Source organism: Pseudophryne corroboree, chromosome 6, assembly GCF_028390025.1.
Source record: "Pseudophryne corroboree isolate aPseCor3 chromosome 6, aPseCor3.hap2, whole genome shotgun sequence".
In the NCBI taxonomy this organism is placed as follows: Eukaryota; Metazoa; Chordata; class Amphibia; order Anura; family Myobatrachidae; genus Pseudophryne; species Pseudophryne corroboree.
The window spans coordinates 97,300,397-97,318,840 of record NC_086449.1 but is presented as its reverse complement, the minus strand read 5'-3'; the positions used below and the strand labels follow the sequence as shown (position 1 = coordinate 97,318,840).

General features: G+C 38.6%; 31 non-coding genes across 31 annotated transcripts; all 31 read right to left on the bottom strand.

Moving 5' to 3' along the window:
• Positions 1–174: 174 nt before the first annotated feature.
• Positions 175–247, bottom strand: TRNAC-ACA (transfer RNA cysteine (anticodon ACA)). The gene has a single exon. It is a non-coding gene; the product is annotated as a tRNA-Cys (tRNA).
• A 1,094-nt stretch (positions 248–1,341) lies between these two features.
• TRNAR-ACG (transfer RNA arginine (anticodon ACG)) lies at positions 1,342–1,414 on the bottom strand. Its single transcript has one exon. It is a non-coding gene; the product is annotated as a tRNA-Arg (tRNA).
• A 1,015-nt stretch (positions 1,415–2,429) lies between these two features.
• On the bottom strand, positions 2,430–2,501 carry TRNAH-GUG (transfer RNA histidin (anticodon GUG)). Its single transcript has one exon. It is a non-coding gene; the product is annotated as a tRNA-His (tRNA).
• A 592-nt stretch (positions 2,502–3,093) lies between these two features.
• On the bottom strand, positions 3,094–3,166 carry TRNAR-ACG (transfer RNA arginine (anticodon ACG)). Its single transcript has one exon. It is a non-coding gene; the product is annotated as a tRNA-Arg (tRNA).
• A 1,015-nt stretch (positions 3,167–4,181) lies between these two features.
• Positions 4,182–4,253, bottom strand: TRNAH-GUG (transfer RNA histidin (anticodon GUG)). Its single transcript has one exon. It is a non-coding gene; the product is annotated as a tRNA-His (tRNA).
• Positions 4,254–4,261: 8 nt separating this feature from the next.
• TRNAR-ACG (transfer RNA arginine (anticodon ACG)) lies at positions 4,262–4,334 on the bottom strand. Its single transcript has one exon. It is a non-coding gene; the product is annotated as a tRNA-Arg (tRNA).
• A 420-nt stretch (positions 4,335–4,754) lies between these two features.
• Positions 4,755–4,826, bottom strand: TRNAH-GUG (transfer RNA histidin (anticodon GUG)). Its single transcript has one exon. It is a non-coding gene; the product is annotated as a tRNA-His (tRNA).
• Positions 4,827–4,834: 8 nt separating this feature from the next.
• On the bottom strand, positions 4,835–4,907 carry TRNAR-ACG (transfer RNA arginine (anticodon ACG)). Its single transcript has one exon. It is a non-coding gene; the product is annotated as a tRNA-Arg (tRNA).
• Positions 4,908–5,405: 498 nt separating this feature from the next.
• Positions 5,406–5,478, bottom strand: TRNAR-ACG (transfer RNA arginine (anticodon ACG)). Its single transcript has one exon. It is a non-coding gene; the product is annotated as a tRNA-Arg (tRNA).
• Positions 5,479–5,909: 431 nt separating this feature from the next.
• On the bottom strand, positions 5,910–5,981 carry TRNAH-GUG (transfer RNA histidin (anticodon GUG)). The gene has a single exon. It is a non-coding gene; the product is annotated as a tRNA-His (tRNA).
• A 512-nt stretch (positions 5,982–6,493) lies between these two features.
• TRNAH-GUG (transfer RNA histidin (anticodon GUG)) lies at positions 6,494–6,565 on the bottom strand. The gene has a single exon. It is a non-coding gene; the product is annotated as a tRNA-His (tRNA).
• Positions 6,566–6,573: 8 nt separating this feature from the next.
• Positions 6,574–6,646, bottom strand: TRNAR-ACG (transfer RNA arginine (anticodon ACG)). The gene has a single exon. It is a non-coding gene; the product is annotated as a tRNA-Arg (tRNA).
• Positions 6,647–7,158: 512 nt separating this feature from the next.
• Positions 7,159–7,231, bottom strand: TRNAR-ACG (transfer RNA arginine (anticodon ACG)). Its single transcript has one exon. It is a non-coding gene; the product is annotated as a tRNA-Arg (tRNA).
• Positions 7,232–8,232: 1,001 nt separating this feature from the next.
• TRNAY-GUA (transfer RNA tyrosine (anticodon GUA)) lies at positions 8,233–8,304 on the bottom strand. The gene has a single exon. It is a non-coding gene; the product is annotated as a tRNA-Tyr (tRNA).
• Positions 8,305–8,816: 512 nt separating this feature from the next.
• TRNAH-GUG (transfer RNA histidin (anticodon GUG)) lies at positions 8,817–8,888 on the bottom strand. The gene has a single exon. It is a non-coding gene; the product is annotated as a tRNA-His (tRNA).
• Positions 8,889–8,896: 8 nt separating this feature from the next.
• TRNAR-ACG (transfer RNA arginine (anticodon ACG)) lies at positions 8,897–8,969 on the bottom strand. Its single transcript has one exon. It is a non-coding gene; the product is annotated as a tRNA-Arg (tRNA).
• Positions 8,970–9,984: 1,015 nt separating this feature from the next.
• Positions 9,985–10,056, bottom strand: TRNAH-GUG (transfer RNA histidin (anticodon GUG)). The gene has a single exon. It is a non-coding gene; the product is annotated as a tRNA-His (tRNA).
• Positions 10,057–10,648: 592 nt separating this feature from the next.
• TRNAR-ACG (transfer RNA arginine (anticodon ACG)) lies at positions 10,649–10,721 on the bottom strand. Its single transcript has one exon. It is a non-coding gene; the product is annotated as a tRNA-Arg (tRNA).
• Positions 10,722–11,232: 511 nt separating this feature from the next.
• Positions 11,233–11,305, bottom strand: TRNAR-ACG (transfer RNA arginine (anticodon ACG)). The gene has a single exon. It is a non-coding gene; the product is annotated as a tRNA-Arg (tRNA).
• Positions 11,306–12,320: 1,015 nt separating this feature from the next.
• TRNAH-GUG (transfer RNA histidin (anticodon GUG)) lies at positions 12,321–12,392 on the bottom strand. The gene has a single exon. It is a non-coding gene; the product is annotated as a tRNA-His (tRNA).
• Positions 12,393–12,984: 592 nt separating this feature from the next.
• Positions 12,985–13,057, bottom strand: TRNAR-ACG (transfer RNA arginine (anticodon ACG)). Its single transcript has one exon. It is a non-coding gene; the product is annotated as a tRNA-Arg (tRNA).
• Positions 13,058–14,072: 1,015 nt separating this feature from the next.
• Positions 14,073–14,144, bottom strand: TRNAH-GUG (transfer RNA histidin (anticodon GUG)). The gene has a single exon. It is a non-coding gene; the product is annotated as a tRNA-His (tRNA).
• Positions 14,145–14,152: 8 nt separating this feature from the next.
• On the bottom strand, positions 14,153–14,225 carry TRNAR-ACG (transfer RNA arginine (anticodon ACG)). The gene has a single exon. It is a non-coding gene; the product is annotated as a tRNA-Arg (tRNA).
• Positions 14,226–14,645: 420 nt separating this feature from the next.
• Positions 14,646–14,717, bottom strand: TRNAH-GUG (transfer RNA histidin (anticodon GUG)). Its single transcript has one exon. It is a non-coding gene; the product is annotated as a tRNA-His (tRNA).
• Positions 14,718–14,725: 8 nt separating this feature from the next.
• Positions 14,726–14,798, bottom strand: TRNAR-ACG (transfer RNA arginine (anticodon ACG)). The gene has a single exon. It is a non-coding gene; the product is annotated as a tRNA-Arg (tRNA).
• A 498-nt stretch (positions 14,799–15,296) lies between these two features.
• On the bottom strand, positions 15,297–15,369 carry TRNAR-ACG (transfer RNA arginine (anticodon ACG)). Its single transcript has one exon. It is a non-coding gene; the product is annotated as a tRNA-Arg (tRNA).
• A 431-nt stretch (positions 15,370–15,800) lies between these two features.
• Positions 15,801–15,872, bottom strand: TRNAH-GUG (transfer RNA histidin (anticodon GUG)). The gene has a single exon. It is a non-coding gene; the product is annotated as a tRNA-His (tRNA).
• Positions 15,873–16,384: 512 nt separating this feature from the next.
• TRNAH-GUG (transfer RNA histidin (anticodon GUG)) lies at positions 16,385–16,456 on the bottom strand. The gene has a single exon. It is a non-coding gene; the product is annotated as a tRNA-His (tRNA).
• Positions 16,457–16,464: 8 nt separating this feature from the next.
• TRNAR-ACG (transfer RNA arginine (anticodon ACG)) lies at positions 16,465–16,537 on the bottom strand. Its single transcript has one exon. It is a non-coding gene; the product is annotated as a tRNA-Arg (tRNA).
• Positions 16,538–17,049: 512 nt separating this feature from the next.
• Positions 17,050–17,122, bottom strand: TRNAR-ACG (transfer RNA arginine (anticodon ACG)). The gene has a single exon. It is a non-coding gene; the product is annotated as a tRNA-Arg (tRNA).
• A 1,001-nt stretch (positions 17,123–18,123) lies between these two features.
• On the bottom strand, positions 18,124–18,195 carry TRNAY-GUA (transfer RNA tyrosine (anticodon GUA)). Its single transcript has one exon. It is a non-coding gene; the product is annotated as a tRNA-Tyr (tRNA).
• Between the last annotated feature and the right edge of the window lie 249 nt (positions 18,196–18,444).

Sequence of the window (18,444 nt, the reverse complement as noted above, 5' to 3'; positions counted from 1 at the left end):
TGTGCAAGCACATTCAAAGAATTTACTTAGTTTCTTCAATTGTCCTTACCTTCAATATTGTAAAGAAATGGATGTGTGAGAAATAAAATAAAAATGCCGTGACCTAGATTCGAACCGGGGTTGCTGCAACCACAACGCAGAGTACTAACCACTATATGATCACGGCAACTTAAACGAGCCAGGTAGGAGTTGAACCTTCAATCTTCTGATCTGTAGTCAGACGCGTTATCCATTGCGCCACTGGCCCAGCTGTCTTATGCCACTTGGAGTGTTCATCATGTTTTTGAACCTGTTTCAAGCTTTGATGGTTATTGAAGTATATACAGAATCAAATTGTGAGAGTTGACTGTACAATTGCTGCAGGGCTTATTTCCCATAAACATCTCACAAACAATTTTCTTTGTGACTGCAAAATGATCTTTTCAGCCTGTGATGAACTTGCTCAGAGTCCATTCATTTGAGTTTCCTGTATTCAGGAATTTATGTCAGCTTTCCAGATTTCAAGAAAATGATTCACAAAGAAATGATCAAGAAATGATTCAAAGTATGGAAAGATAGCTTCACAATAAGCAGTAAAGACAAATTGTGCAAGCACATTCATAGAATCTGCTTAGTTTCTTCAATTGTCCTTACCTTCAATATTGTAAAGAAATGGATGTGTGAGAAATAAAATGAAAATGCTGTGACTCGGATTCGAACCAGGGTTGCTGCGGCCACAACGCAGAGTACTAACCACTATACAATCACGGAAACTTAAACGAGCCAGGTAAGAGTCGAACCCACAATCTTCTGATCCGTAGTCAGACGCATTATCCATTGCGCCACTGGCCCAGCTGTCTTATGCCACTTGGAGTGTTCATCATGTTTTTGAACTATTTCAAGCTTTGATGGTTATTGAAGTATATACAGAATCAAATTTTGAGAGTAGACTGTACACTTGCTGCAGGGCTTATTTCCCATAAACATCTCACAAACAATTTTCTTTGTGACTGCAAAATGATCTTTTCAGCCTGTGATGAACTTGCTCAGAGTCAATTCATTTTAGTTTCCTGTATTCAGGAATTTATGTCAGCTTTCCAGATTTCAAGAAAATGATTCACAAAGAAATGATCAAGAAATGATTCAAAGTATGGAAAGATAGCTTCACAATAAGCAGTAAAGACAAATTGTGCAGGCACATTCAAATAATCTGCTTAGTTTCTTCAACTGTCCTTACCTTCAATATTGTAAAGAAATGGATGTGTGAGAAATAAAATGAAAATGCCGTGACCCAGATTCAAACCAGGGTTGCTGCGGCCACAACGCAGAGTACTAACCACTATACGATCACGGCTACTTAAACGAACCAGGTAGGAGTCGAACCTACAATCTTCTGATCCGTAGTCAGACGCGTTATCCATTGCGCCACTGGCCCAGAAGTCTTATGTCACTTGGAGTGTTCATCATGTTTTTGAACCTGTTTCAAGCTTCGATGGTTATTGAAGTATATACAGAATCAAATTTTGAGAGTTGACTGTACACTTGCTGCAGGGCTTATTTCCCATAAACATCTCACAAACAATTTTCTTTGTGACTGCAAAATTATCTTTTCAGCCTGTGATGAACTTGCTCAGAGTCCATTCATTTGAGTTTCCTGTATTCAGGAATTTATGTCAGCTTTCCAGATTTCAAGAAAATGATTCACAAAGAAATGATCAAGAAATGATTCAAAGTATGGAAAGATAGCTTTACAATAAGCAGTAAAGACAAATTGTGCAAGCACATTCAAAGAATCTGCTTAGTTTCTCCAATTGTCCTTACCTTCAATATTGTAAAGAAATGGATGTGTGAGAAATAAAATGAAAATGCCATGACCCGGATTCAAACCAGGGTTGCTGCGGCCACAACGCAGAGTACTAACCACTATACGATCACGGCAACTTAAACAAACCAGGTAGGAGTCGAACCTACAATCTTCTGATCCGTAGTCAGACGCGTTATCCATTGCGTTACTGGCCCATATGTCTTATGTCACTTGGAGTGTTCATCATGTTTTTGAACCTGTTTCAAGCTTTGATGGTTATTGAAGTATATACAGAATCAAATTTTGAGAGTTGACTGTACACTTGCTGCAGGGCTTATTTCCCATAAACATCTCACAAACAATTTTCTTTGTGACTGCAAAATGATCTTTTCAGCCTGTGATGAACTTGCTCAGAGTCCATTCATTTGAGTTTCTTGTATTCAGGAATTTATGTCAGCTTTCCAGATTTCAAGAAAATGATTCACAAAGAAATGATCAAGAAATGATTCAAAGTATGGAAAGATAGCTTCACAATAAGCAGTAAAGACAAATTGTGCAAGCACATTCAAAGAATCTGTTTAGTTTCTTCAATTGTCCTTACCTTCAATATTGTAAAGAAATGGATGTGCGAGAAATAAAATGAAAATGCCGTGACCCGGATTCGAACCGGGGTTGCTGCGGCCACAACGCAGAGTACTAACCACTATACGATCACGGCAACTTAAACGAGCCAGGTAGGAGTCGAACTTTCAATCTTCTGATCCGTAGTCAGACGCATTATCCATTGCGCCACTGGCCCAGCTGTCTTATGCCACTTGGAGTGTTCATCATGTTTTTGAACCTGTTTCAAGCTTTGATGGTTATTGAAGTATATACAGAATCAAATTTTGAGAGTTGACTGTACACTTGCTGCAGGGCTTATTTCCCATAAACATCTCACAAACAAATTTCTTTGTGACTGCAAAATGATCTTTTCAGCCTGTGATGAACTTGCTCAGAGTCCATTCATTTGAGTTTCCTGTATTCAGGAATTTATGTCAGCTTTCCAGATTTCAAGAAAATGATTCACAAAGAAATGATCAAGAAATGATTCAAAGTATGGAAAGATAGCTTCACAATAAGCAGTATAGACAAATTGTGCAAGCACATTCAAAGAATCTGCTTAGTTTCTTCAATTGTCCTTACCTTCAATATTGTAAAGAAATCGATGTGTGAGAAATAAAATGAAAATGCCATGACCCGGATTCAAACCAGGGTTGCTGCGGCCACAACGCAGAGTACTAACCACTATACGATCACGGCAACTTAAACGAACCAGGTAGGAGTCGAACCTACAATCTTCTGATCCGTAGTCAGACGCGTTATCCATTGCGCCACTGGCCCAGATGCCTTATGTCACTTGGAGTGTTCATCATGTTTTTGAACCTGTTTCAAGCTTTGATGGTTATTGAAGTATATACAGAATCAAATTTTGAGAGTTGACTGTACACTTGCTGCAGGGCTTATTTCCCATAAACATCTCACAAACAATTTTCTTTGTGACTGCAAAATGATCTTTTCAGCCTGTGATGAACTTGCTCAGAGTCCATTCATTTGAGTTTCCTGTATTCAGGAATTTATGTCAGCTTTCCAGATTTCAAGAAAATGATTCACAAAGAAATGATCAAGAAATGATTCAAAGTATGGAAAGATAGCTTCACAATAAGCAGTAAAGACAAATTGTGCAAGCACATTCAAAGAATCTACTTAGTTTCTTCAATTGTCCTTACCTTCAATATTGTAAAGAAATGGATGTGCGAGAAATAAAATGAAAATGCCGTGACCCGGATTCGAACCGGAGTTGCTGCGGCCACAACGCAGAGTACTAACCACTATACGATCACGGCAACTTAAACGAGCCAGGTAGGAGTCGAACTTTCAATCTTCTGATCCGTAGTCAGACGCATTATCCATTGCGCCACTGGCCCAGCTGTCTTATGCCACTTGGAGTGTTCATCATGTTTTTGAACCTGTTTCAAGCTTTGATGGTTATTGAAGTATATACAGAATCAAATTTTGAGAGTTGACTGTACACTTGCTGCAGGGCTTATTTCCCATAAACATCTCACAAACAATTTTTTTTGTGACTGCAAAATGATTTTTTCAGCCTGTGATGAACTTGCTCAGAGTCCATTCATTTTAGTTTCCTGTATTCAGGAATTTATGTCAGCTTTCCAGATTTCAAGAAAATGATTCACAAAGAAATGATCAAGAAATGATTCAAAGTATGGAAAGATAGCTTCACAATAAGCAGTAAAGACAAATTATGCAAGCACATTCAAAGAATCTACTTAGTTTCTTCAATTGTCCTTACCTTCAATATTGTAAAGAAATGGATGTGCGAGAAATAAAATGAAAATGCCGTGACCCGGATTCGAACCGGGGTTGCTGCGGCCACAACGCAGAGTACTAACCACTATACGATCACGGCAACTTAAACGAGCCAGGTAGGAGTCGAACCTACAATCTTCTAATCCGTAGTCAGACGCGTTATCCATTGCGCCACTGGCCCAGCTGCCTTATGCCTCTTGGAGTGTTCATCATGTTTTTGAACCTGTTTCAAGCTTTGATGGTTATTGAAGTATATACAGAATCAAAATCTGAGAGTTGACTGTACACTTGCTGCAGGGCTTATTTCCCATAAACATCTCACAAACAATTTTTTTTGTGACTGCAAAATGATCTTTTCAGCCTGTGATGAACTTGCTCAGAGTCCATTCATTTTAGTTTCCTGTATTCAGGAATTTATGTCAGCTTTCCAGATTTCAAGAAAATGATTCACAAAGAAATGATTCAAAGTATGGAAAGATAGCTTCACAATAAGCAGTAAAGACAAATTGTGCAAGCACATTCAAAGAATCTGCTTAGTTTCTTCAATTGTCCTTACCTTCAATATTGTAAAGAAATGGATGTGTGAGAAATAAAATGAAAATGCCGTGACCCGGATTCGAACCGGGGCTGCTGCGGCCACAACGCAGAGTACTAACCACTATACGATCACGGCAACTTAAACGAGCCAGGTAGGAGTCGAACCTACAATCTTCTGATCCGTAGTCAGACGCGTTATCCATTGCGCCACTGGCCCAGCTGTCTTATGCCACTTGGAGTGTTCATCATGTTTTTGAACTATTTCAAGCTTTGATGGTTATTGAAGTATATACAGAATCAAATTTTGAGAGTTGACTGTACACTTGCTGCAGGGCTTATTTCCCATAAACATCTCACAAACAATTTTCTTTGTGACTGCAAAATGATCTTTTCAGCCTGTGATGAACTTGCTCAGAGTCAATTCATTTGAGTTTCCTGTATTCAGGAATTTATGTCAGCTTTCCAGATTTCAAGAAAATGATTCACAAAGAAATGATCAAGAAATGATTCAAAGTATGGAAAGATAGCTTCACAATAAGCAGTAAAGACAAATTGTGCAAGCACATTCAAAGAATCTGCTTAGTTTCTTCAATTGTCCTTACCTTCAATATTGTAAAGAAATGGATGTGTGAGAAATAAAATGAAAATGCTGTGACCCTGATTGCTGCGGCCACAACGCAGAGTACTAACCACTATACGATCACGGCAACTTAAACGAACCAGGTAGGAGTCGAACCTACAATCTTCTGATCCGTAGTCAGACGCGTTATCCATTGCGCCACTGGCCCAGATGCCTTATGTCACTTGGAGTGTTCATCATGTTTTTGAACCTGTTTCAAGCTTTGATGGTTATTGAAGTATATACAGAATCAAATTTTGAGAGTTGACTGTACACTTGCTGCAGGGCTTATTTCCCATAAACATCTCACAAACAATTTTCTTTGTGACTGCAAAATGATCTTTTCAGCCTGTGATGAACTTGCTCAGAGTCCATTCATTTGAGTTTCCTGTATTCAGGAATTTATGTCAGCTTTCCAGATTTCAAGAAAATGATTCACAAAGAAATGATCAAGAAATGATTCAAAGTATGGAAAGATAGCTTCACAATAAGCAGTAAAGACAAATTGTGCAAGCACATTCAAAGAATCTACTTAGTTTCTTCAATTGTCCTTACCTTCAATATTGTAAAGAAATGGATGTGCGAGAAATAAAATGAAAATGCCGTGACCCGGATTCGAACCGGGGTTGCTGCGGCCACAACGCAGAGTACTAACCACTATACGATCACGGCAACTTAAACAAGCCAGGTAGGAGTCGAACTTTCAATCTTCTGATCCGTAGTCAGACGCATTATCCATTGCGCCACTGGCCCAGCTGTCTTATGCCACTTGGAGTGTTCATCATGTTTTTGAACCTGTTTCAAGCTTTGATGGTTATTGAAGTATATACAGAATCAAATTTTGAGAGTTGACTGTACACTTGCTGCAGGGCTTATTTCCCATAAACATCTCACAAACAATTTTTTTTGTGACTGCAAAATGATCTTTTCAGCCTGTGATGAACTTGCTCAGAGTCCATTCATTTTAGTTTCCTGTATTCAGGAATTTATGTCAGCTTTCCAGATTTCAAGAAAATGATTCACAAAGAAATGATCAAGAAATGATTCAAAGTATGGAAAGATAGCTTCACAATAAGCAGTAAAGACAAATTATGCAAGCACATTCAAAGAATCTACTTAGTTTCTTCAATTGTCCTTACCTTCAATATTGTAAAGAAATGGATGTGCGAGAAATAAAATGAAAATGCCGTGACCCGGATTCGAACCGGGGTTGCTGCAGCCACAATGCAGAGTACTAACCACTATACGATCACGGCAACTTAAACGAGCCAGGTAGGAGTCGAACCTACAATCTTCTAATCCGTAGTCAGACGCGTTACCCATTGCGCCACTGGCCCAGCTGCCTTATGCCTCTTGGAGTGTTCATCATGTTTTTGAACCTGTTTCAAGCTTTGATGGTTATTGAAGTATATACAGAATCAAAATCTGAGAGTTGACTGTACACTTGCTGCAGGGCTTATTTCCCATAAACATCTCACAAACAATTTTTTTTGTGACTGCAAAATGATCTTTTCAGCCTGTGATGAACTTGCTCAGAGTCCATTCATTTTAGTTTCCTGTATTCAGGAATTTATGTCAGCTTTCCAGATTTCAAGAAAATGATTCACAAAGAAATGATCAAGAAATGATTCAAAGTATGGAAAGATAGCTTTACAATAAGCAGTAAAGACAAATTGTGCAAGCACATTCAAAGAATCTGCTTAGTTTCTTCAATTGTCCTTACCTTCAATATTGTAAAGAAATGGATGTGTGAGAAATAAAAATGAAAATGCCGTGACCCGGATTCGAACCGGGGCTGCTGCAGCCAAAACGCAGAGTACTAACCACTATAAGATCACGGCAACTTAAACGAGCCAGGTAGGAGTCGAACCTACAATCTTCTGATCCGTAATCAGACGCGTTATCCATTGCGCCACTGGCCCAGCTGTCTTATGCCACTTGGAGTGTTCATTATGTTTTTGAACTATTTCAAGCTTTGATGGTTATTGAAGTATATACAGAATCAAATTTTGAGAGTTGACTGTACACTTGCTGCAGGGCTTATTTCCCATAAACATCTCACAAACAATTTTCTTTGTGACTGCAAAATGATCTTTTCAGCCTGTGATGAACTTGCTCAGAGTCAATTCATTTGAGTTTCCTGTATTCAGGAATTTATGTCAGCTTTCCAGATTTCAAGAAAATGATTCACAAAGAAATGATCAAGAAATGATTCAAAGTATGGAAAGATAGCTTCACAATAAGCAGTAAAGACAAATTGTGCAAGCACATTCAAAGAATCTGCTTAGTTTCTTCAATTGTCCTTACCTTCAATATTGTAAAGAAATGGATGTGTGAGAAATAAAATGAAAATGCTGTGACCCGGATTGCTGCGGCCACAACGCAGAGTACTAACCACTATACAATCACGGAAACTTAAACTAGCTAGGTAAGAGTCAAACCTACAATCTTCTGATCCATAGTCAGACGCGTTATCCATTGCGCCACTGGCCCAGCTGTCTTATGCCACTTGGAGTGTTCATCATGTTTTTGAACTATTTCAAGCTTTGATGGTTATTGAAGTATATACAGAATCAAATTTTGAGAGTTGACTGTACACTTGCTGCAGGGCTTATTTCCCATAAAAATCTCACAAACAATTTTCTTTGTGACTGCAAAATGATCTTTTCAGCCTGTGATGAACTTGCTCAGAGTCAATTCATTTGAGTTTCCTGTATTCAGGAATTTATGTCAGCTTTCCAGATTTCAAGAAAATGATTCACAAAGAAATGATCAAGAAATGATTCAAAGTATGGAAAGATAGCTTCACAATAAGCAGTAAAGACAAATTGTGCAAGCACATTCAAAGAATCTGCTTAGTTTCTTCAATTGTCCTTACCTTCATTATTGTAATGAAATGGATGTGTGAGAAATAAAATGAAAATGCCGTGACCCGGATTCGAACCAGGGTTGCTGCGGCTACAACGCAGAGTACTAACCACTATACGATCACGGCAACTTAAACGAACCAGGTAGGAGACAAACCTACAATCTTCTGATCCGTAGTCAGACGCTTTATCCATTGCGCCACAGGCCCAGATGTCTTATGCCACTTGAAGTGTTCATCATGTTTTTGAACCTGTTTCAAGCTTTGATGGTTATTGAAGTATATACAGAATCAAATTTTGAGAGTTGACTGTACACTTGCTGCAGGGCTTATTTCCCATAAACATCTCACAAACAATTTTCTTTGTGACTGCAAAATTATCTTTTCAGCCTGTGATGAACTTGCTCAGAGTCCATTCATTTGAGTTTCCTGTATTCAGGAATTTATGTCAGCTTTCCAGATTTCAAGAAAATGATTCACAAAGAAATGATCAAGAAATGATTCAAAGTATGGAAAGATAGCTTCACAATAAGCAGTAAAGACAAATTGTGCAAGCACATTCAAAGAATCTGCTTAGTTTCTTCAATTGTCCTTACCTTCAATATTGTAAAGAAATCGATGTGTGAGAAATAAAATGAAAATGCCGTGACCTGGGTTCGAACCAGGGTTGCTGCGGCCACAACGCAGAGTACTAACCACTATACGATCACGGCAACTTAAACGAGCCAGGTAGGAGTCGAACCTACAATCTTCTGATCCGTAGTCAGACGCGTTATCCATTGCGCCACTGGCCCAGCTGCCTTATGCCTCTTGGAGTGTTCATCATGTTTTTGAACCTGTTTCAAGCTTTGATGGTTATTGAAGTATATACAGAATCAAAGTCTGAGAGTTGACTGTACACTTGCTGCAGGGCTTATTTCCCATAAACATCTCACAAACAATTTTCTTTGTGACTGCAAAATGATCTTTTCAGCCTGTGATGAAGTTGCTCAGAGTCCATTCATTTGAGTTTCCTGTATTCAGGAATTTATGTCAGCTTTCCAGATTTCAAGAAAATGATTCACAAAGAAATGATCAAGAAATGATTCAAAGTATGGAAAGATAGCTTCACAATAAGCAGTAAAGACAAATTGTGCAAGCACATTCAAAGAATCTACTTAGTTTCTTCAATTGTCCTTACCTTCAATATTGTAAAGAAATGGATGTGTGAGAAATAAAATGAAAATGCCGTGACCCAGATTCGAACCAGGGTTGCTGCGGCCACAACGCAGAGTACTAACCACTATACGATCACGGCAACTTAAACGAGCCAGGTAGGAGTTGAACCTTCAATCTTCTGATCTGTAGTCAGACGCCTTATCCATTGCGCCACTGGCCCAGCTGTCTTATGCCACTTGGAGTGTTCATCATGTTTTTGAACCTGTTTCAAGCTTTGATGGTTATTGAAGTATATACATAATCAAATTTTGAGAGTTGACTGTACACTTGCTGCAGGGCTTATTTCCCATAAACATCTCACAAACAATTTTCTTTGTGACTGCAAAATGATTTTTTCAGCCTGTGATGAACTTGCTCAGAGTCAATTCATTTGAGTTTCCTGTATTCAGGAATTTATGTCAGCTTTCCAGATTTCAAGAAAATGATTCACAAAGAAATGATCAAGAAATGATTCAAAGTATGGAAAGATAGCTTCACAATAAGCAGTAAAGACAAATTGTGCAAGCACATTCAAAGAATCTGCTTAGTTTCTTCAATTGTCCTTACCTTCAATATTGTAAAGAAATGGATGTGTGAGAAATAAAATGAAAATGCCGTGACCCGGATTCGATCCGGGGTTGCTGCGACCACAACGCAGAGTACTAACCACTATACGATCACGGCAACTTAAACGAGCAAGGTAGGAGTCGAACCTACAATCTTCTGATCCGTAGTCAGACGCGTTATCCATTGCTCCACTGGCCCAGCTGTCTTATGCCACTTGGAGTGTTCATCATGTTTTTGAACCTGTTTCAAGCTTTGATGGTTATTGAAGTATATACAGAATCAAATTTTGAGAGTTGACTGTACACTTGCTGCAGGGTTTATTTCCCATAAACATCTCACAAACAATTTTCTTTGTGACTGCAAAATGATCTTTTCAGCATGTGATGAACTTGCTCAGAGTCCATTCATTTGAGTTTCCTATATTCAGGAATTTATGTCAGCTTTCCAGATTTCAAGAAAATGATTCACAAAGAAATGATCAAGAAATGATTCAAAGTATGGAAAGATAGCTTCACAATAAGCAGTAAAGACAAATTGTGCAAGCACATTCAAAGAATCTGCTTAGTTTCTTCAATTGTCCTTACCTTCAATATTGTAAAGAAATGGATGTGTGAGAAATAAAATGAAAATGCCGTGACCCGGATTCAAACTGGGGTTGCTGCGGCCACAATGCAGAGTACTAACCACTTTACGATCACAGCAACTTAAACGAGCCAGGTAGGAGTCGAACCTACAATCTTCTGATCCGTAGTCAGACGCGTTATCCATTGCGCCACTGGCCCAGCTGTCTTATGCCACTTGGAGTGTTCATCATGTTTTTGAACCTGTTTCAAGCTTTGATGGTTATTCAAGTATATACAGAATCAAATTTTGAGAGTTGACTGTACACTTGCTGCAGGGCTTATTTCCCATAAACATCTCACAAACAATTTTCTTTGTGACTGCAAAATGATCTTTTCAGCCTGTGATGAACTTGCTCAGAGTCAATTCATTTGAGTTTCCTGTATTCAGGAATTTATGTCAGCTTTCCAGATTTCAAGAAAATGATTCACAAAGAAATGATCAAGAAATGATTCAAAGTATGGAAAGATAGCTTCACAATAAGCAGTAAAGACAAATTGTGCAGGCACATTCAAATAATCTGCTTAGTTTCTTCAACTGTCCTTACCTTCAATATTGTAAAGAAATGGATGTGTGAGAAATAAAATGAAAATGCCGTGACCCAGATTCAAACCAGGGTTGCTGCGGCCACAACGCAGAGTACTAACCACTATACGATCACGGCTACTTAAACGAACCAGGTAGGAGTCGAACCTACAATCTTCTGATCCGTAGTCAGACGCGTTATCCATTGCGCCACTGGCCCAGAAGTCTTATGTCACTTGGAGTGTTCATCATGTTTTTGAACCTGTTTCAAGCTTCGATGGTTATTGAAGTATATACAGAATCAAATTTTGAGAGTTGACTGTACACTTGCTGCAGGGCTTATTTCCCATAAACATCTCACAAACAATTTTCTTTGTGACTGCAAAATTATCTTTTCAGCCTGTGATGAACTTGCTCAGAGTCCATTCATTTGAGTTTCCTGTATTCAGGAATTTATGTCAGCTTTCCAGATTTCAAGAAAATGATTCACAAAGAAATGATCAAGAAATGATTCAAAGTATGGAAAGATAGCTTTACAATAAGCAGTAAAGACAAATTGTGCAAGCACATTCAAAGAATCTGCTTAGTTTCTCCAATTGTCCTTACCTTCAATATTGTAAAGAAATGGATGTGTGAGAAATAAAATGAAAATGCCATGACCCGGATTCAAACCAGGGTTGCTGCGGCCACAACGCAGAGTACTAACCACTATACGATCACGGCAACTTAAACAAACCAGGTAGGAGTCGAACCTACAATCTTCTGATCCGTAGTCAGACGCGTTATCCATTGCGTTACTGGCCCATATGTCTTATGTCACTTGGAGTGTTCATCATGTTTTTGAACCTGTTTCAAGCTTTGATGGTTATTGAAGTATATACAGAATCAAATTTTGAGAGTTGACTGTACACTTGCTGCAGGGCTTATTTCCCATAAACATCTCACAAACAATTTTCTTTGTGACTGCAAAATGATCTTTTCAGCCTGTGATGAACTTGCTCAGAGTCCATTCATTTGAGTTTCTTGTATTCAGGAATTTATGTCAGCTTTCCAGATTTCAAGAAAATGATTCACAAAGAAATGATCAAGAAATGATTCAAAGTATGGAAAGATAGCTTCACAATAAGCAGTAAAGACAAATTGTGCAAGCACATTCAAAGAATCTGTTTAGTTTCTTCAATTGTCCTTACCTTCAATATTGTAAAGAAATGGATGTGCGAGAAATAAAATGAAAATGCCGTGACCCGGATTCGAACCGGGGTTGCTGCGGCCACAACGCAGAGTACTAACCACTATACGATCACGGCAACTTAAACGAGCCAGGTAGGAGTCGAACTTTCAATCTTCTGATCCGTAGTCAGACGCATTATCCATTGCGCCACTGGCCCAGCTGTCTTATGCCACTTGGAGTGTTCATCATGTTTTTGAACCTGTTTCAAGCTTTGATGGTTATTGAAGTATATACAGAATCAAATTTTGAGAGTTGACTGTACACTTGCTGCAGGGCTTATTTCCCATAAACATCTCACAAACAAATTTCTTTGTGACTGCAAAATGATCTTTTCAGCCTGTGATGAACTTGCTCAGAGTCCATTCATTTGAGTTTCCTGTATTCAGGAATTTATGTCAGCTTTCCAGATTTCAAGAAAATGATTCACAAAGAAATGATCAAGAAATGATTCAAAGTATGGAAAGATAGCTTCACAATAAGCAGTATAGACAAATTGTGCAAGCACATTCAAAGAATCTGCTTAGTTTCTTCAATTGTCCTTACCTTCAATATTGTAAAGAAATCGATGTGTGAGAAATAAAATGAAAATGCCATGACCCGGATTCAAACCAGGGTTGCTGCGGCCACAACGCAGAGTACTAACCACTATACGATCACGGCAACTTAAACGAACCAGGTAGGAGTCGAACCTACAATCTTCTGATCCGTAGTCAGACGCGTTATCCATTGCGCCACTGGCCCAGATGCCTTATGTCACTTGGAGTGTTCATCATGTTTTTGAACCTGTTTCAAGCTTTGATGGTTATTGAAGTATATACAGAATCAAATTTTGAGAGTTGACTGTACACTTGCTGCAGGGCTTATTTCCCATAAACATCTCACAAACAATTTTCTTTGTGACTGCAAAATGATCTTTTCAGCCTGTGATGAACTTGCTCAGAGTCCATTCATTTGAGTTTCCTGTATTCAGGAATTTATGTCAGCTTTCCAGATTTCAAGAAAATGATTCACAAAGAAATGATCAAGAAATGATTCAAAGTATGGAAAGATAGCTTCACAATAAGCAGTAAAGACAAATTGTGCAAGCACATTCAAAGAATCTACTTAGTTTCTTCAATTGTCCTTACCTTCAATATTGTAAAGAAATGGATGTGCGAGAAATAAAATGAAAATGCCGTGACCCGGATTCGAACCGGAGTTGCTGCGGCCACAACGCAGAGTACTAACCACTATACGATCACGGCAACTTAAACGAGCCAGGTAGGAGTCGAACTTTCAATCTTCTGATCCGTAGTCAGACGCATTATCCATTGCGCCACTGGCCCAGCTATCTTATGCCACTTGGAGTGTTCATCATGTTTTTGAACCTGTTTCAAGCTTTGATGGTTATTGAAGTATATACAGAATCAAATTTTGAGAGTTGACTGTACACTTGCTGCAGGGCTTATTTCCCATAAACATCTCACAAACAATTTTTTTTGTGACTGCAAAATGATTTTTTCAGCCTGTGATGAACTTGCTCAGAGTCCATTCATTTTAGTTTCCTGTATTCAGGAATTTATGTCAGCTTTCCAGATTTCAAGAAAATGATTCACAAAGAAATGATCAAGAAATGATTCAAAGTATGGAAAGATAGCTTCACAATAAGCAGTAAAGACAAATTATGCAAGCACATTCAAAGAATCTACTTAGTTTCTTCAATTGTCCTTACCTTCAATATTGTAAAGAAATGGATGTGCGAGAAATAAAATGAAAATGCCGTGACCCGGATTCGAACCGGGGTTGCTGCGGCCACAACGCAGAGTACTAACCACTATACGATCACGGCAACTTAAACGAGCCAGGTAGGAGTCGAACCTACAATCTTCTAATCCGTAGTCAGACGCGTTATCCATTGCGCCACTGGCCCAGCTGCCTTATGCCTCTTGGAGTGTTCATCATGTTTTTGAACCTGTTTCAAGCTTTGATGGTTATTGAAGTATATACAGAATCAAAATCTGAGAGTTGACTGTACACTTGCTGCAGGGCTTATTTCCCATAAACATCTCACAAACAATTTTTTTTGTGACTGCAAAATGATCTTTTCAGCCTGTGATGAACTTGCTCAGAGTCCATTCATTTTAGTTTCCTGTATTCAGGAATTTATGTCAGCTTTCCAGATTTCAAGAAAATGATTCACAAAGAAATGATTCAAAGTATGGAAAGATAGCTTCACAATAAGCAGTAAAGACAAATTGTGCAAGCACATTCAAAGAATCTGCTTAGTTTCTTCAATTGTCCTTACCTTCAATATTGTAAAGAAATGGATGTGTGAGAAATAAAATGAAAATGCCGTGACCCGGATTCGAACCGGGGCTGCTGCGGCCACAACGCAGAGTACTAACCACTATACGATCACGGCAACTTAAACGAGCCAGGTAGGAGTCGAACCTACAATCTTCTGATCCGTAGTCAGACGCGTTATCCATTGCGCCACTGGCCCAGCTGTCTTATGCCACTTGGAGTGTTCATCATGTTTTTGAACTATTTCAAGCTTTGATGGTTATTGAAGTATATACAGAATCAAATTTTGAGAGTTGACTGTACACTTGCTGCAGGGCTTATTTCCCATAAACATCTCACAAACAATTTTCTTTGTGACTGCAAAATGATCTTTTCAGCCTGTGATGAACTTGCTCAGAGTCAATTCATTTGAGTTTCCTGTATTCAGGAATTTATGTCAGCTTTCCAGATTTCAAGAAAATGATTCACAAAGAAATGATCAAGAAATGATTCAAAGTATGGAAAGATAGCTTCACAATAAGCAGTAAAGACAAATTGTGCAAGCACATTCAAAGAATCTGCTTAGTTTCTTCAATTGTCCTTACCTTCAATATTGTAAAGAAATGGATGTGTGAGAAATAAAATGAAAATGCTGTGACCCTGATTGCTGCGGCCACAACGCAGAGTACTAACCACTATACGATCACGGCAACTTAAACGAACCAGGTAGGAGTCGAACCTACAATCTTCTGATCCGTAGTCAGACGCGTTATCCATTGCGCCACTGGCCCAGATGCCTTATGTCACTTGGAGTGTTCATCATGTTTTTGAACCTGTTTCAAGCTTTGATGGTTATTGAAGTATATACAGAATCAAATTTTGAGAGTTGACTGTACACTTGCTGCAGGGCTTATTTCCCATAAACATCTCACAAACAATTTTCTTTGTGACTGCAAAATGATCTTTTCAGCCTGTGATGAACTTGCTCAGAGTCCATTCATTTGAGTTTCCTGTATTCAGGAATTTATGTCAGCTTTCCAGATTTCAAGAAAATGATTCACAAAGAAATGATCAAGAAATGATTCAAAGTATGGAAAGATAGCTTCACAATAAGCAGTAAAGACAAATTGTGCAAGCACATTCAAAGAATCTACTTAGTTTCTTCAATTGTCCTTACCTTCAATATTGTAAAGAAATGGATGTGCGAGAAATAAAATGAAAATGCCGTGACCCGGATTCGAACCGGGGTTGCTGCGGCCACAACGCAGAGTACTAACCACTATACGATCACGGCAACTTAAACAAGCCAGGTAGGAGTCGAACTTTCAATCTTCTGATCCGTAGTCAGACGCATTATCCATTGCGCCACTGGCCCAGCTGTCTTATGCCACTTGGAGTGTTCATCATGTTTTTGAACCTGTTTCAAGCTTTGATGGTTATTGAAGTATATACAGAATCAAATTTTGAGAGTTGACTGTACACTTGCTGCAGGGCTTATTTCCCATAAACATCTCACAAACAATTTTTTTTGTGACTGCAAAATGATCTTTTCAGCCTGTGATGAACTTGCTCAGAGTCCATTCATTTTAGTTTCCTGTATTCAGGAATTTATGTCAGCTTTCCAGATTTCAAGAAAATGATTCACAAAGAAATGATCAAGAAATGATTCAAAGTATGGAAAGATAGCTTCACAATAAGCAGTAAAGACAAATTATGCAAGCACATTCAAAGAATCTACTTAGTTTCTTCAATTGTCCTTACCTTCAATATTGTAAAGAAATGGATGTGCGAGAAATAAAATGAAAATGCCGTGACCCGGATTCGAACCGGGGTTGCTGCAGCCACAACGCAGAGTACTAACCACTATACGATCACGGCAACTTAAACGAGCCAGGTAGGAGTCGAACCTACAATCTTCTAATCCGTAGTCAGACGCGTTACCCATTGCGCCACTGGCCCAGCTGCCTTATGCCTCTTGGAGTGTTCATCATGTTTTTGAACCTGTTTCAAGCTTTGATGGTTATTGAAGTATATACAGAATCAAAATCTGAGAGTTGACTGTACACTTGCTGCAGGGCTTATTTCCCATAAACATCTCACAAACAATTTTTTTTGTGACTGCAAAATGATCTTTTCAGCCTGTGATGAACTTGCTCAGAGTCCATTCATTTTAGTTTCCTGTATTCAGGAATTTATGTCAGCTTTCCAGATTTCAAGAAAATGATTCACAAAGAAATGATCAAGAAATGATTCAAAGTATGGAAAGATAGCTTTACAATAAGCAGTAAAGACAAATTGTGCAAGCACATTCAAAGAATCTGCTTAGTTTCTTCAATTGTCCTTACCTTCAATATTGTAAAGAAATGGATGTGTGAGAAATAAAAATGAAAATGCCGTGACCCGGATTCGAACCGGGGCTGCTGCAGCCAAAACGCAGAGTACTAACCACTATAAGATCACGGCAACTTAAACGAGCCAGGTAGGAGTCGAACCTACAATCTTCTGATCCGTAATCAGACGCGTTATCCATTGCGCCACTGGCCCAGCTGTCTTATGCCACTTGGAGTGTTCATTATGTTTTTGAACTATTTCAAGCTTTGATGGTTATTGAAGTATATACAGAATCAAATTTTGAGAGTTGACTGTACACTTGCTGCAGGGCTTATTTCCCATAAACATCTCACAAACAATTTTCTTTGTGACTGCAAAATGATCTTTTCAGCCTGTGATGAACTTGCTCAGAGTCAATTCATTTGAGTTTCCTGTATTCAGGAATTTATGTCAGCTTTCCAGATTTCAAGAAAATGATTCACAAAGAAATGATCAAGAAATGATTCAAAGTATGGAAAGATAGCTTCACAATAAGCAGTAAAGACAAATTGTGCAAGCACATTCAAAGAATCTGCTTAGTTTCTTCAATTGTCCTTACCTTCAATATTGTAAAGAAATGGATGTGTGAGAAATAAAATGAAAATGCTGTGACCCGGATTGCTGCGGCCACAACGCAGAGTACTAACCACTATACAATCACGGAAACTTAAACTAGCTAGGTAAGAGTCAAACCTACAATCTTCTGATCCATAGTCAGACGCGTTATCCATTGCGCCACTGGCCCAGCTGTCTTATGCCACTTGGAGTGTTCATCATGTTTTTGAACTATTTCAAGCTTTGATGGTTATTGAAGTATATACAGAATCAAATTTTGAGAGTTGACTGTACACTTGCTGCAGGGCTTATTTCCCATAAAAATCTCACAAACAATTTTCTTTGTGACTGCAAAATGATCTTTTCAGCCTGTGATGAACTTGCTCAGAGTCAATTCATTTGAGTTTCCTGTATTCAGGAATTTATGTCAGCTTTCCAGATTTCAAGAAAATGATTCACAAAGAAATGATCAAGAAATGATTCAAAGTATGGAAAGATAGCTTCACAATAAGCAGTAAAGACAAATTGTGCAAGCACATTCAAAGAATCTGCTTAGTTTCTTCAATTGTCCTTACCTTCATTATTGTAATGAAATGGATGTGTGAGAAATAAAATGAAAATGCCGTGACCCGGATTCGAACCAGGGTTGCTGCGGCTACAACGCAGAGTACTAACCACTATACGATCACGGCAACTTAAACGAACCAGGTAGGAGACAAACCTACAATCTTCTGATCCGTAGTCAGACGCTTTATCCATTGCGCCACAGGCCCAGATGTCTTATGCCACTTGAAGTGTTCATCATGTTTTTGAACCTGTTTCAAGCTTTGATGGTTATTGAAGTATATACAGAATCAAATTTTGAGAGTTGACTGTACACTTGCTGCAGGGCTTATTTCCCATAAACATCTCACAAACAATTTTCTTTGTGACTGCAAAAT